General features: G+C 41.7%; 1 protein-coding gene across 1 annotated transcript in view; it reads left to right on the top strand.

The window, feature by feature from the left end:
- Positions 1-17426, top strand: part of LOC137625412 (clusterin-associated protein 1-like) — a 233977-nt gene that overhangs the window by 84767 nt on the left and 131784 nt on the right. The gene's annotated exons all lie outside the window — the stretch shown is intronic.

Below are 17426 nucleotides of genomic sequence, written 5' to 3' on the forward strand. Positions count from 1 at the left end.
TTCCCTTCTCGTACATCTCATAACCTTACTCTTACCCACATTAACTCTCAACTTCCTTCTCTCACACACCCTTCCAAATTCTGTCACTAGTCAGTCAAGCTTCTCTTCTGTGTCTGCTACCAGTACAGTATCATCCGCAAACAACTGATTTACCTGCCATTCATGATCATTCTCGCCTACCAGTTTTAATCCTCGTCCAAGCACTCGAGCATTCACCTCTCTCACCACTCCATCAACATACAAGTTAAACAACCACGGCGACATCACACATCCCTGTCTCAGCCCCACTCTCACCGGAAACCAATCGCTCACTTCATTTCCTATTCTAACACATGCTTTACTACCTTTGTAGAAACTTTTCACTGCTTGCAACAACCTTCCACCAACTCCATATAACCTCATCACATTCCACATTGCTTCCCTATCAACTCTATCATATGCTTTCTCCAGATCCATAAACGCAACATACACCTCCTTACCTTTTGCTAAATATTTCTCGCATATCTGCCTAACTGTAAAAATCTGATTCATACAACCCCTACCTCTTCTAAAACCACCCTGTACTTCCAAGATTGCATTCTCTGTTTTATCCTTAATCCTATTAATCAGTACTCTACCATACACTTTTCCAACTACACTCAACAAACTAATACCTCTTGAATTACAACACTCATGCACATCTCCCTTACCCTTATATAGTGGTACAATACATGCACAGACCCAATCTACTGGTACCAATGACAACACAAAACACACATTAAACAATCTCACCAACCATTCAAGTACAGTCACACCCCCTTCCTTCAACATCTCAGCTTTCACACCATCCATACCAGATGCTTTTCCTACTCTCGTTTCATCAAGTGCTCTCCTCACTTCCTCTATTGTAATCTCTCTCTCATTCTCATCTCCCATCACTGGCACCTCAACACCTGGAACAGCAATTATATCTGCCTCCCTATCATCCTCAACATTCAGCAAACTTTCAAAATATTCCGCCCACCTTTTCCTTGCCTCCTCTCCTTTTAACAGCCTTCCATTTCCATCTTTCACTGTCTCTTCAATTCTTGCGCCGGCCTTCCTTACTCTCTTCACTTCTTTCCAAAACTTCTTCTTATTCTCTTCATATGACTGACCCAGTCCCTGACCCCACCTCAGGTCAGCTGCCCTCTTTGCCTCACGTACCTTGCGCTTTACTTCCACCTTTTGCTCTCTATATTTTTCATACTTCTCTACACTATTACTCTGCAGCCATTCTTCAAAAGCCCTCTTTTTCTCTTCCACTTTTACCTTCACTCCTTCATTCCACCATTCACTGCCCTTCCTCATGCTGCCTCCAACAACCTTTTTGCCACATACATCACTTGCAATCCCAACAAAATTTTCTTTTGCTAACTTCCACTCCTCCTCTAAATTGCCAGTTTCTCTTACTTCCACTTCGTCATATGCCATTTTCAACCTTTCCTGATATTTACTTTTTACCCCCGGTTTTATTAGCTCTTCAACCCTCACTAGCTCCCTTTTACATCCACCTACTCTATTCCCCCACTCTTTTGCTACAACCAATTTTCCTTCCACCAAAAAATGATCAGACATACCGTTAGCCATACCCCTAAACACGTGCACGTCTTTCAATCTTCCAAACATTCTTTTAGTTATCAACACATAATCCATTAATGCCCTTTCTACTACTCTTCCATTTGCCACTCTTACCCATGTATACTTATTTTTATCTTTCTTTTTAAAAAAGCTAGCACTTATTACCATCTCTTGTTCAACACACATATCTACCAGTCTCTCACCACTCTCATTTTCACCTGGTACGCCATACTTCCCAATGACACCTTCTACCTCTCCAGCGCCCACTCTAGCATTTAAGTCACCCATAACAACTACATAATTCCTTCTACCCAGTCCTTCTACACACCTAGTTAATTCATTCCAGAACTCATTCCGCTCTTCTTCACTTTTCTCACTACCTGGCCCATACGCACTGACAAACGCCCAACATTCCCTACCCAACCTAACCTAGATGATATCTCCTTCCATTCCACTACTTTACCTGTCATCCATTCACTCAGCAATAAAGCCACACCCTCTCTCGCTCTTCCCCTTTCAATCCCAGACACTCTACCAGACATTTCACCAAACATCACTTCACCCTTTCCTTTCATCTTTGTCTCACACAAGGCCAATACATCCATCCTTCTACTTCTAAACATACTTCCAATCTCACATATTTTACTCTCTATCGTAGCTAGTGGAGGTAGCTAGTGATAAAACTTCAGTTCCTACCCCTTCTGCATCACCTGCTGAGAATAATTCTCCTGCCACTTCTGCATCAGGTGACGTCTTTATTGCTAACCCTTCAGCATCAGATATAGCTGAAGATCCAAGAACCATCAATGAAATCAGAGAATCTGATCCTCAGAGTACAAAGTTTGACCTATCTAGTTCCTTGCCTAAGGCAATCACTTTGAATTTTATTAAACTGAGTCAAACTAGTGACATTGAAAGCAAAACAAATTTCAACTTACTTAAATATAATGAATCCATGTTTATTTCTCACCAAGTTGAATTCGTAAAGCATAATGACTTAATATACAAAGTTAATCAAAGTTATATTTTTCCATATGCAATTTATGTACCGAAGAATCTAATTTCCCATTTTCTGAAACATTATCATGATAGCAGTGGACATTTAAGTTACATGACAGTGGCTAAAACTATAAGTAGGAACTTTTATTTCTCTGTGTTTAAAGAAATTAAAGATTACAGTATGTGAATAGATGTGATGTATGTCAGTATAATAGAACTGCTATATTCCATAAACCTGTTCCTTCAGATTTGATTGAACTAACATATGTACCATTTGCTCATATTTGTACAGACTTTCTTACACATTTTCAGACTAATTGTTCTGGAAACAGATTTACTCACCATTGTTGGTGTTGCAACAAGTTTTGCAAATGCAATACCTATTAAAACTCTAACAGCTGAAGAATGTTTAGAGAAGTTAGTCCATTTTCATTTTTATAAATATGGATTTCCAAAGAAAATAACTACTGATAAGGGACATCAGTTTCTGAGCAAGTTGTTCAAGGATTATAGTAAGGAACATGCCATCAATTTGATTAACCCTTTTACCCCTAGGCTATTTGGAAATTTCCAACCCTTAACCCCCAGTTGTTATTTTTTTTCAAGCACATTTTGCAGTGTATTTTTTCTAAATTGCTCTAACAGCCTTAATTTTTGTCATAGAGAGGTCAGGTTGGTCTCATTCTCTTGGAAAACGTCTGAAGTTTCTCAAAAAAATTATCAAAAATATGCAAAAAAAATTTAAATAGCAGTTTTTTGCAAGAACGTACCAGTACGTCCATGGGGGTAAAGGGATGAGTTTTGTGAAACGTACCAGTACGTCCTTTAGGGGTAAAAGGGTTAATACATCCCCAAGACACCCTTAATCTAATGGGCTTTGTGCAAGGTTTAATGGAACCTTTTCAGAAATGATTAAACATTCCTATTTAGATGATACTAAATCATGGGATGGGTTAGTTAATAAGCTCTTGTTTACTTATAATAATACAGTTAGATCGAGTACTAGGTTTCTGCCTTATGATCTAGTATATAGCTGTCAAATTGATGATTTGAATTCAAAGAGTGGACTCTCCTATTTTGGATAAAGTAAATGTTGAAGAGTTTGTTGTAAATATACAAGATTAAATAGTGAAGATGACAGACGTCAGAAACATTCTAATGCAGTTGATTCTCAATTAACTAACAAAGCTAAACTTGATCCTCGGTCTAAAGCTAGAAAACCTTGCTAAATAAAAAATCTAAAATGAAACTAAGATGGCATGGACCTTACAATGTTTTGGATGTTCATCTAACAAAAGTTACTCAATTGAAATTATTAGTCAAATCAAGTCATATCACACTGATCTCTTAAAATTGTATAATGAACATTTTCAAAATAATTCTATCTCAAATAAAATGATGATTTTCAACCTGATTCGAATAATGTACCAGATGATGATGCTGATGTTAATCATTCTGCATTGTGTAGTAATATGATCACAGTATAAGCTATATGCCAATATTTGATTCTGCTATGAGAATAAATGTGTTGAAGCAGCGTGCAAAACTCTTCTGTACAGGATGAGGTGGATTGCTTGATAATGGAGTATTGAATTGTATTTTCTACCTCTCTGATATTTTGACTCCCTCTATTCCATTGAATGATCCCACTCCAGTCAAAATGAAATGCTTACTCTGTACCACTAGCAGATAAAGATATATTCAAAACTGAGCTTGACAAAATGATTGAAAATAGTCTCATTGAACTCAGTAACTGATTATTCTAGTCCCTTCATTATCGTTCCTAAAAAGGACAAGGATGAGATAAGAATAGTCATTGACTATAGATCTTTAAATAGAAAGATAGTGAAAGATAGAGAACCTATTAGGAGCACTCAGTCAATCTTTGCTCCTATCAGTAAATGTAAGTTCTATTCTGTAATTGGTTTGAAGAATGGGTTTTATCAGATTCCCTTGTCAAAACAGTTGCAAATACACTGCATTCATGACTGAATTTGGTTTATTCGAGTTTAAAGTATTACCATTCAGAATATCAAATGGACCAGCTGAATTTTCTAGACTCATGAGAGTTCTCTTCCCTGATCACCTTAACATTTTCACATTTTTAGATAACATTCTCATTGCTACAGGAACTCTTTCTGTGCGGATCTAGGAAAATTCCCAGTCGGAAAATTGCCAGTGGGGAATAGTGTCAGTTGTATAATTGCCAGCCGGAATATTGCCATTGTCTAATGAGAATTTTTTAAAAGTTTATTGGGCTTAAATTACCATTAATTAACATGATAGTTCTTTTAACCATTTACTTTATGATATTGATCATTTATTCCCAAAATACCACTTTTCATTTTATAAATGTGTGTTCGAGCCTAAACTTCGTATTTTATATATACGTGTTCAATTTATTTGGATACGAATACACTTGATTTACTTAAATAAGAAAGTTTAGCTGCGAAGCGATACGAAACACCTATACTATTTATGTGATTTTCTGTACCCATAATGGCTGTTGTTGTGGAAAGTGAAGAGGATAAGGATATTCTAGTTAATGAACTACAATTAATATATCATCAAAATGGAAAGAACAAACAAGGTACAAAAATCTACTGGAAATGTATTGAAAGAAAACAGAAATCGTGTACAGCTAGGATACACAAAGTTAAAGAAGCATAACTACAAATTGTAAAACGGATTAATGAACACGTTCACCATTCCACCAAGAGCAAAATGGATGCTAAAGTGGCTATCCAAGAACTGAAAGAAGCTGCTGTGAATTCGAATCACCCTACTTGTGCAACATTTAAGTAGAAATGTTCGACATTGGAAGCAACAAACATTTTGTATCCCACCACTCCCATCTGAAAGGACTGGATTCGTAATTCCACCTGAATTCCAATATCTTGATTTCGGAGAGAGATTCCTCCAATATGATTCTGGTTCAAATGATGAAAATAGAGTATTGTTATAAATCACAGATGATGACATTCAGGATTAAGAAAATCAGTTATTTAAAATTCATGTGCAGGTTGAAAATTCAAGCTTCCCAAGTGCTTTTGCACTTCTTCCTAACAAACGTGAAATAACCTATGAACATATGTTCAAGATAATAAAAAATTTGACACATCAAGACCCCAATACGATAATGAAAGATTTTGAAAAGGCTACAATAAATGTACTAATGAGTGTTTTTCCCCAAACCGACCACAATGGCTGTTTTTTCCACTTCAGCCAGGCTTTGTACATAAAAATTGTTGACCTTGGTTTCAAAACTCAACACCGCAATAAAAGCAACTTTAATTTGAAGGTACGTTGCTTTTCTGCTCTAGCTTTCCTCCAGTGTCATGATGTGGTTACTGCCTTTGAAGAGTTATCAGCAGATGAAGATTTTCCAGAAAAATTTCTGTCTTAAATTAACATACATTGGTGTAATGATAGGAAGCGGTAACAATAAGAGGAGGTCATTGCCGTTGTTCACAATTACTATGTGGAATGTTTATTCCAGAGTGGAGCGTTGCATGCCACGGACCAGCAACAGCATTGAAGGGTTCAACAATGCTTTTTTCCAAAAATGTCGCCCAATATCATCCAAATATATAGAGATGTATCTCATTTTTGAAGAAGGAGGGAATTTTAATCAAAACAAAAATATTGCATTATGAATGAGGAGATGGGACTCATAATTAAAAAAAAATACAAAAATGTCAATGATAGAATAAAGAGGACTGTTGAGCTATGTAACGAAGACGACAAAATAAAGTTTCTTTGATCTATTGCTTATAATCTCCACTCATTCTAAATAATTTTTTGTTGTTTTTATTTTCTTCAATTATATTATAATGACATGTTTTATAAATCTTTTTTATACCAAACATTATAGTTGAATAATAAAGCTTTCGCTTTAAAATTTTAAGCTGCTTTTAATTTCTTTTTCCATATACATTATATCATACCAAAAATTAGTATTGATCAATAAAGTTTTTCTTTAGATTTAAAAACTTTCTTCTTCCTGAAATTGTCATCTATACTAAAACTACTATTTACTTTTTTCGTAATTACAAAACAGAAAAGTGAATGACTGTTTAGTCAAAACAAAAATATTGGATTTTGAACGAGGAGATGGAACTTATAATTAAGAAAAAATACAAAAATTTAAATTTGATTTTTTTTATGATAGAAAAATAGAAAACTGGCAATTTTCCGGCTGGCAATTTTCCAGCTGGCAATTTTCCGACAGACAATTTTCCATCCACGTTCTGTGCACCTAAAGTGTCTAGGTATGTGTTTAAATTTTGAGGTCTACTAATCTTAAAGTGAATTTAAAGAAGACTTTTTTTTTTAATGAAAATTTTGACTTTTTATATCAAACCCTAAGTGAAAACTACATTTCTCCCCAGTCTGAGAAAATTCAAGCTATCCTAGATTTTCTTTTGCATACATATACCAAGGCACTTCCCCCAATTTTGGGGGGTAGCCGACATCAACAAATGAAACAAAACAAAAAGGGGACCTCTACTCTCTACGTTCCTCCAGCCTAACAAGGGACTCAACCGAGTTCAGATGGTACTGCTAGGGTGCCACAGCCCACCCTCCCCCATTATCCACCACAGATGAAGCTTCATAATGCTGAATCCCCTACTGCTGCTACCTCCGCGGTCATCTAAGGCATCGGAGGAAGCAGCAGGGCCTACCGGAACTGCGTCACAATCGCTCGCCATTCCTATTTCTAGCACGCTCTCTTGCCTCTCTCACATCTATCCTCCTATCACCCAGAGCTTTCTTCACTCCATCCATCCACCCAAACCTTGGCCTTCCTCTTGTAATTCTCCCATCAACTCTTGCATTCATCACCTTCTTTAGCAGACAGCCATTTTCCATTCTCTCAACATGGCCAAACCACCTCAACACATTCATATCCACTCTGGCTGCTAACTCATTTCTTACACCCGTTCTCACTCTCACCACTTCGTTCCTAACCCTATCTACTCGAGATACACCAACCATACTCCTTAGACACTTCATCTCAAACACATTCAATTTCTGTCTCTCCGTCACTTTCATTCCCCACAACTCCAATCCATACATCACAGTTGGTACAATCACTTTCTCATATAGAACTCTCTTTACATTCATACCCAACCCTCTATTTTTTACTACTCCCTAACTGGCCCCCAACACTTTGCAACCTTCATTCACTCTCTGACGCACATCTGCTTCCATTCCACCATTTGCTGCAACAACAGACCCCAAGTACTTAAACTGATCCACCTCCTCAAGTAACTCTCCATTCAACATGACATTCAACCTTGCACCACCTTCCCTTCTCGTACATCTCATAACCTACTCTTACCCACATTAACTCTCAACTTCCTTCTCTCACACACACTTCCAAATTCAGTCACTAATCGGCCAAGCTTCTCTTCTGTGTCTGCAACCAGTACAGTATCATCCGCAAACAACAACTGATTTAGCTACCATTCATGGTCATTCTCGTCTACCAGTTTTAATCCTCGTTCAAGCACTCGAGCATTCACCTCTCTCACCACTCCATCAACCTACAAGTTAAACAACCACGGTGACATCACACATTCCTGTCTCAACCCCACTTTCACCGGAAACCAATCACTCACTTCAATTCCTATTAACTTTTCACTGCTTGCAACAACCTTCCACCAACTCCATATAACCTCATCACAATCCACATTGCTTCCCTATCAACTCTATCATACGCTTTCTCCAGATCCATAAATGCAACATACACCTCCTTACCTTTTGCTAAATATTTCTCGCATATCTGCCTTACTGTAAAAATCTGATTCATACAACCCCTACCTCTTCTAAAACCACCCTGTATTTCTAAGATTGCATTCTCTGTTTTATCCTTAAACCTATAAATCATTACTCTACCATACACTTTTCCAACTACGCTTAACAAACTAATACCTCTTGAATTACAACACTCATGCACATCTCCCTTACCCTTATATAGTGGTACAATACATGAAAACCCAATCTACTGGTACCATTGACAACACAAAACACACATTAAACAATCTCACCAACCATCCAAGTACAGTCACACCCCCTTCCTTCAACATCTCAGCTCTCACACCATCCATACCAGATGCTTTTCCTACTCTCGTTTCATCTAGTGCTCGCCTCACTTCATCTATTGTAATCTCTCTCTCATTCTCATCTCCCATCACTGGCACCTCAATACCTGCAACAGCAATTATATCTGCCTCCCTATTATCCTCAACATTCAGTAAACTTTTCCTTGCCTCCTCTCCTTTTAACAACCTTCCATTTCCATCTTTCACTCTCTCTTCAATTCTTGAGCCAGCCTTCCTTACTCTCTTCACTTCTTTCCAAAACTTCTTCTTATTCTCTTCATATGAATGACCTAATCCCTGACCCCACCTCAGGTCAGCTGCCCTCTTTGCCTCACGTACCTTGCGCTTTACTTCCACATTTTTCTCTCTATATTTTTCATACTTCTCTATACTATTACTCTGCAGCCATGCTTCAAAAGCCCTCTTTTTCTCCTCCACTTTTACCTTCACTCCTTCATTCCACCATTCACTGCCCTTCCTCATGCTGCCTCCAACAACCTTCTTGCCACACACATCACTTGCAATTCCAACAAAATTTTCTTTTACTAACTTCCACTCCGCCTCTAAATTGCCAGTTTCTCTTACTTCCACTTCATCATAAGTCATTTTCAACCTTTCCTGATAATTACTTTTTACCCCCGGTTTTATTAGCTCTTCAACCCTCCCTAGTTCCCTTTTACATCCACCTACTCTATTCCCCCACTCTTTTTTTTCTTTTACCAGAGTCAAAGAAGATACTTCAATCTTTCCTTGGTTTATTTAATCATTAAAGAAACAATTTATGTAATTTTGCTGATATAAACTGTTAATTGTATGGTATGGTCAAGAAGAATAGTTTATCGAGATTTGTTTATGCTCAAGTTTTATGTATACATTGAATGGTACTAACTATTTACTGTTAGCTTTCCTAAATATTATTGAAAATTTATCTGATTGTTTATTGAAATTTGTTTAATGCTCAATTGCATTGAATGTTACCATTTATTTCCTGTCTGCTTTCCCAAATATTATTGTAAATTTGTAAAAGCTTGGTGGGGGCATGTAGAGAATTCATAGTTCCAGTTAAAACCACAAGGGCATTCAGTGGTGTGCAGACCTTCACCACGGCAGCTTATTTCTCGACCTTGACATTTTATTTGTAATTGTTTATTTACCATGATTTAATTTCATGAAATTGATTCTGAATGTATGATTTTCTAAATGCTAACAGTTGTAAAATTTAAAAAGAAAAATACGTTAGAAGTTCAAGCCGCAGGTTAGGAAGTCAGTTGAAGTCATGAGCTCACAGGAGCAACTCCAAGAGTGTCACTCTTGTAAAATTGATTTACTTTATTTGCAGTTGTCAACTGTTTTAACAAATCAAAGTGTATTTGCAACCTCCTACTACCCCTACCAGTAATTGTCAGTGCTATATACTTGTAAGAATAATGTCATCTTATGATCAGCACCTTTGTGTCGCTGTTGGAAACTTAAATGGACTAGCAAGGTAGGTGCTTGAATGCCATAATCATTTTCCCAGTATCTGGTTAATTGTTAGCCTACCTACCAACTCAGAACCTGAAACTGCAGTATATGGAATTGATGAACTCTACAGTGATTCTGCCATAAGAATAAATAATTTTCATTTGTGATCTACAAGAATTCACTTCAATGACAATGACAAGAACTGTTTAGCAATATGGTGAGTGACAGAGAGATGCTTCCGAAAACGAGCTTTAATATCTTCTTTGATAACTTGTTACTTTATTGAATTCTTAGGAAAGTTGAATACATGGAGTCAGGACAATATGGCCTCGTCCTATAGCTAGGGAGGCCACTCAATGCTGAGGTGCAACTGAGGGGGGGGGGGGAACTATACATTAATGCTATACAGTACAGTAAAAGTCAAAATATTATACAGTAAGGGTTAAAAGATGTTTGACAGAAACATGGAATTGGGCAGGAATGAAGGTAAATTGGATGCTGCAAATGTTATAGTTAAAAACCATAAAGTTTAATCTTAATAAGGACTGACCTAAATAAAAGATTGTCTTACCAAAACTTATATCATTTGAACTGAGTACTGTACTGTAATTTCTCTAGGGCATGACTTGGTTGCAGCTTCTAAAAATACTTGGTATAATATTTACTTTCTTGACAAATATTTAAACAATAAATATTTATTGAGTCTATATGAGCAGCCTAACAGCCAGTTAAGCTGGCTCTTCAGATATGCAGCCTGTCTCAGGATGCCCACATTTTCTAACGGCAAACTTTTTACGATCTGGGAACAGAAGTCAGAAAATATTCTACAATGTATCTTGACAGAGTTCCTCTTTCTCTATTCATATTTTACATTATACGAAGACCCTTTGGTAATCCCTATAATATACCACCAAAACCAACCTCCCCTGGAGTGTTGAATCTTTTGGACCAAGAATACTTGTTCACCCATTCAAACGAACAACAGTTCAAAGCATTCCTCATCAGAGCTGGATTCTTCAGGACCTACCTTTACACTAGAACCAACAGGAGTGCAGTTCGTTGAGAGAAGTCCAACAGAGTACCATACAGTAATTACCAAACAGTTGTTACATAAATACAATGTAATTCCCATTGTTATGGCATAAAGAACAACACAAGGATTGCAACTGAATTTAAGGGGTGAGTAATACAGTATAAGAAAAACAGAAATAAATTGTTGGGAGACATTTAGTCAGAGAAAACTAAGTCACACAAAAATGTTATTTTCATTAGTAAAATAAATTTTTGAATATACTTACCCGATGATCATGTAGCTGTCAACTCCGTTGCCCGACAGAAATCTACGGTCGGGATACGCCAGCGATCGCTATCCAGGTGGGGGTGTACACAACAGCGCCATCTGTGAGTAGGTACTCAAGTACTTCTTGTCAACAAGAACTCAATTTTCTCCTCGGTCCACTGGTTCTCTATGGGGAGGAAGGGCGGGTTCTTTAATTCATGATCATCGGGTAAGTATATTCAAAAATTTATTTTACTAATGAAAATAACATTTTTCAATATTAATCTTACCCGATGATCATGTAGCTGATTCACACCCAGGTGGTGGGTGGAGACCAGCATACATGTTAACAAAGAAGCTAAGTATCCCGTATTTCATTTTATCAGTTATTCAAAATAACAAACATAAAATAAATAAGTACCTGGTAAGGAAGTCGACTTGAACTATTACTCTGCCTTTTTTAAGTACGTCTTCCTTACTGAGCCTAGCGGTCCTCTTAGGATGCTGAACGACTCCTAGGTGCTGAAGTATAAAGGGCTGCAACCCATACTAAAGGACCTCATCACAACCTCTAACCTAGGCGTTTCTCAAGAAAGAATTTGACCACCCGCCAAATCAACCAGGATGCGGAAGGCTTCTTAGCCGACCGTACAACCAAAAGAACAACAATAAAAAGTATTCAAGAGAAAGGTTAAAAAGGTTATGGGATTATGGGAATGTAGTGGCTGAGCCCTCACCTACTACTGCACTCGCTGCTACGAATGGTCCCAGGGTGTAGCAGTTCTCGTAAAGAGACTGGACATCTTTGAGATAGAATGATGCGAACACTGACTTGCTTCTCCAATAGGTTGCATCCATAACACTCTGCAGAGAACGGTTCTGTTTGAAGGCCACTGAAGTAGCAACAGCTCTCACTTCATGTGTCCTTACCTTCAGCAAAGCAAGGTCTTCTTCCTTCAGATGAGAATGTGCTTCTCTAATCAGAAGCCTGATGTAGTAAGAAACTGCGTTCTTAGACATCGGTAGGGAAGGCTTCTTGATAGCACACCATAAAGCTTCTGATTGTCCTCGTAATGGCTTTGACCTTCTTAAATAGTACCTAAGAGCTCTAACTGGGCAAAGTACTCTTTCTAGTTCGTTCCCCACCAAGTTGGACAGGCTTGGGATCTCGAACGACTTAGGCCAAGGACGGGAAGGAAGCTCGTTTTTAGCCAAAAAACCGAGCTGCAAGGAACATGTAGCCGTTTCAGATGTGAAACCTATGTTCCTGCTGAAGGCGTGGATCTCACTTACTCTTTTAGCTGTTGCTAAGCACACGAGGAAAAGAGTTTTTAATGTGAGGTCCTTAAAAGAGGCTGATTGGAGCGGTTCAAATCTTGATGACATTAGGAACCTTAAAACCACGTCTAGATTCCAGCCTGGAGTGGACAACCGACGTTCCTTTGAGGTCTCAAAAGACCTAAGGAGGTCCTGTAGATCTTTGTTGGTGGAAAGATCCAAGCCTCTGTGGCGGAATACCGCTGCCAACATACTTCTGTAACCCTTGATCGTAGGAGCTGATAGGGATCTTACGTTCCTTAGATGTAACAGGAAGTCAGCAATCTGGGTTACAGTGGTACTGGTTGAGGAAACTGCATTGGCCTTGCACCAGCTTCGGAAGACTTCCCATTTAGACTGATAGACTCTGAGAGTGGATGTCCTCCTTGCTCTGGCAATCGCTCTGGCTGCCTCCTTCGAAAAGCCTCTAGCTCTTGTGAGTCTTTCGATAGTCTGAAGGCAGTCAGACGAAGAGCGTGGAGGTTTGGGTGTACCTTCTTTACGTGAGGTTGACGCAGAAGGTCCACTCTTAGAGGAAGAGTCCTGGGAACGTCGACTAGCCATTGCAGTACCTCGGTGAACCATTCTCTCGCGGGCCAGAGGGGAGCAACCAACATCAGCCGTGTCCCTTTGTGAGAGGCGAACTTCTGAAGTACCCTGTTGACAATCTTGAACGGCGGGAACGCATACAGGTCGAGATGGGACCAATCCAGCAGAAAGGCATCCACGTGAACTGCTGCTGGGTCTGGAATCGGAGAACAATACATCGGGAGCCTCTTGGTCATCGAGGTAGCGAATAGATCTATGGTTGGCTGACCCCACAGGGCCCATAGTCTGCTGCAAACATTCTTGTGAAGGGTCCACTCTGTGGGGATGACCTGACCCTTCCGGCTGAGGCGATCTGCCATGACATTCATATCGCCCTGAATGAACCTCGTTACCAGCGAAAGCTTTCGATCTTTTGACCAAATGAGGAGGTCCCTTGCGATCTCGAACAACTTCCTCGAATGAGTCCCTCCCTGCTTGGAGATGTAAGCCAAGGCTGTGGTGTTGTCGGAGTTCACCTCCACCACCTTGTTTAGCTGGAGGGACTTGAAGTTTATCAAGGCCAGATGAACCGCCAACAACTTGCAATTGATGTGAAGTGTCCTTTGCTCCTGATTCCATGTGCCCGAGCATTCCTGTCCGTCCAGTGTTGCACCCCAGCCCGTGTCCGATGCGTCCGAGAAGAGACGGTGGTCGGGGGTCTGAACAGCCAATGGTAGACCTTCCTTGAGAAGAATGCTGTTCTTCCACCACGTTAGAGTAGACCTCATCTCTTCGGAAACAGGAACTGAGACCGTCTCTAGCGTCATGTCCTTTATCCAGTGAGCAGCTAGATGATACTGAAGGGGGCGGAGGTGGAGTCTCCCTAACTCGATGAACAGGGCCAGCGATGAAAGTGTCCCTGTTAGACTCATCCACTGCCTGACTGAACATCGGTTCCTTCTCAGCATGCTCTGGATGCATTCTATGGCTTGATTGATCCTTGGGGCCGACGGAAAAGCCCGAAAAGCTCGACTCTGAATCTCCATACCCAGATAGACAATGGTCTGGGATGGGACGAGCTGGGACTTCTCTAAATTGACCAGGAGGCCCAGTTCCTTGGTCAGATCCATAGTCCATCTGAGATTCTCCAGACAGCGACGACTTGTTGGAGCTCTTAAAAGCCAGTCGTCTAAATAGAGGGAGGCTCTGATGTCTGCCAAGTGAAGGAATTTCGCAATATTCCTCATCAGTCTGGTAAACACAAGAGGTGCCGTGCTTAGGCCAAAGCACAGGGCTTGGAACTGGTACACAACCTTTCCAAAGACGAACCTTAGGAAAGGTTGGGAGTCTGGATGGATGGGGACATGAAAGTACGCGTCTTTCAGGTCTAACGAGACCATCCAGTCCTCCTGCCTGACCGCTGCTAGGACCGACTTCGTCGTCTCCATCGTGAACGTCTGCTTGGTGACAAAAGCATTGAGAGCACTGACGTCCAGCACCGGTCTCCAACCTCCTGTCTTCTTGGCTACCAGGAAGAGACGGTTGTAAAAGCCCGGGGATTGATGATCCCGGACTATGACCACCGCTTCCTTTTGAAGCAAGAGCGACACCTCTTGTTGCAATGCTAGCCTCTTGTCCTTCTCCTTGTAGTTGGGAGAGAGGTTGATGGGAGACGTAGCTAGAGGGGGACTGCGGCAGAACGGAATTCTGTATCCCTCCCTTAGCCACTTCACAGACTGAGCGTCTGCACCTCTGCTCTCCCAAGCTTGCCAGAAGGTCTTGAGTCTGACTCCTACTGCTGTCTGGAGAGGAGGGCAGTCAGAACTTGCCTTTTGCGGACTTGGAACCCTTCTTGGACTTGCCACGGTGACTGTCTGCACGGGTACCTCCTCTGCTGGAGGCTCTGCCACGAAAGGGCGGGATGAACCTAGATGCAGGTGTGTCAACTGCTACAGGGCGGAAGGGTCTAGGCACGGAAGGTAAGGGTTTAGCCTTACGTGCAGAAGATGCCAAAAGATCATGAGTATCCTTCTGGATAAGAGAGGCAGCCATCCCCTTAATCAGCTCCTCCGGAAACAGACACTTGGAGAGAGGAGCAAACAACAACTCTGACTTCTGGCAAGGAGTGATACCAGCCGATAAGAAGGAGCAAAGATGTTCTCTCTTCTTAAGGACTCCTGACACATACGAAGCCGCAAGTTCACCAGACCCATCCCGAATTGCTTTGTCCATGCTAGACATGATCAGCATGGCCGAGTCCTTGTCTGAAGGGGAAGTCTTCCTGCTTAAGGCTCCCAAACACCAATCGAGGAAGTTGAATATCTCGAAGGCACGAAAGACTCCCTTCAACAGATGATCCAAATCAGAAAAGGACCAGCAGATCTTCGAACGTCTCATAGCCAACCTGCGGGGAGAGTCAACCAGACTTGAGAAGTCGCCCTGGGCAGAGGCAGGAACTCCCAAGCCGGGTTCCTCTCCCGTGGCATACCAGACGCTCGACTTAGAAGCAAGCTTGGTAGGCGGAAAGACGAAAGAAGTCTTTCCCAGTTGCTTCTTGGAATGCAACCACTCTCCCATAACCCTCAAAGCTCTCTTAGATGATCTGGCGAGAACAAGCTTGGTGAAGGCAGGCGCAGCAGACTGCATGCCCAGAGCAAACTCGGAGGGAGGAGAACGAGGGGTTGCAGACACAAACTGCTCAGGATACAAGTCCCTGAACAAGGCAAGGACTTTACGAAAGTCTAAGGAGGGAGGCGTAGACTTGGGCCCTTCAAAATCAGAGTGAGGTTCATCCAGATGTGCAGCTTCGTCATCCGATACACCATCATCCGACAGCTGAGTTGTAAGTGGCAAAGGTAGAGCAGAAAGCTGAACGGCTGAATCCGGCAGTACGGGTGCATGCGTACCTGCGGATCCAACATCATGCCGCTGCTGGTCGGTCTGCGAGCTGGCAACAACAAAAGCAGAGGGCTGGTGTGTGGGAGGGGCTGCGGTGGGTTGAGGAGCATGCGGTATGGTATGCGGAGCATGCTGTAAGGTATGCGGCGCATGCTGCATGGTATGCGGAGCATGCTGTAAGGTATGCAGAGCATGCTGCATGGGCTGCGGAGAATGCCGCATAGTGCTGGAACCCGGCAGCTCTACAGAACCTTCCCACTGCTGATGCGGTAGCTCACGCATGTTAGCAGATGGTGCAGCAAGAACATGCGTCTGGCAGGGTGGACTGCGCATCGGTGGTGGAGCTCTCACAGGTGGAGTGTGGGAGCAGGCAGCCGCAGTATCTGCTGAGCGCACAACCTCGGCGGGTTGTAGGTTAACAGGAGCAGTGTTAACCTTCTCAGCATGATACTCCTGCATGAATGCCGCAAGCTGAGACTGCATAGTCTGCAGCATGGACCACTTAGGGTCTACTGTGGTTGGAGCAACAACAGACGGAGCAGAAGCCTGTTGAGGGACCACTCTACCTCTCTTGGGAGGTGTGCAGTCATCAGATGACTGCGGCGAGTCCGAACTGACCCAGTGGCTACACCTGGGCCGTTGGACTCGCTCGGAAGGGACCTTACGTTTGAGCGGTCGTGAGACCTTGGTCCACCGTTTCCTCCTGGAAACTTCTTCCACAGACGAGGAATGTAAGGGCTCATTCGTCTGTATGTGGATGGGACGATCCTTAACAGATACGTCCGCAACCACTGAGGATACATCCGTGCGCCGATCAAGGCCTGCCGAACCCTTTGGTCCTTCGACATTGCTTCTCCCCTGGGCTTGGGAGCTTGCAAGAGGTCCCGGACTGGGAGGACGACTGGCACGCACAGATGTACCCTCATGCGCAACACTGACACTGACACTTTGCACATCACTAGCACTAACACTTCCCACTGCACTCTTCGCTTTCAGCTCTCTGACATCTGCCAAGAGCTGATTACGGTCATTAACCAATGACTCCACTTTGTCACCGAGAGCCTGAATGGCACGCAACATATCCGCCATTGCAGGCTGAGCACTCGTAGCAGGTTCGGGAGTCACCACCACAGGGGAAGGAAAAGGTTGAGGGGCATGGGGAGAGGAAAAATCCACAGAGCGAGAAGAACTCCTCCTATCTCTCTCCTTCTCTAACCTACGTGCATATCTAAGGA

This window comes from Palaemon carinicauda, chromosome 32, assembly GCF_036898095.1.
Source record: "Palaemon carinicauda isolate YSFRI2023 chromosome 32, ASM3689809v2, whole genome shotgun sequence".
NCBI classification, from domain to species: Eukaryota; Metazoa; Arthropoda; class Malacostraca; order Decapoda; family Palaemonidae; genus Palaemon; species Palaemon carinicauda.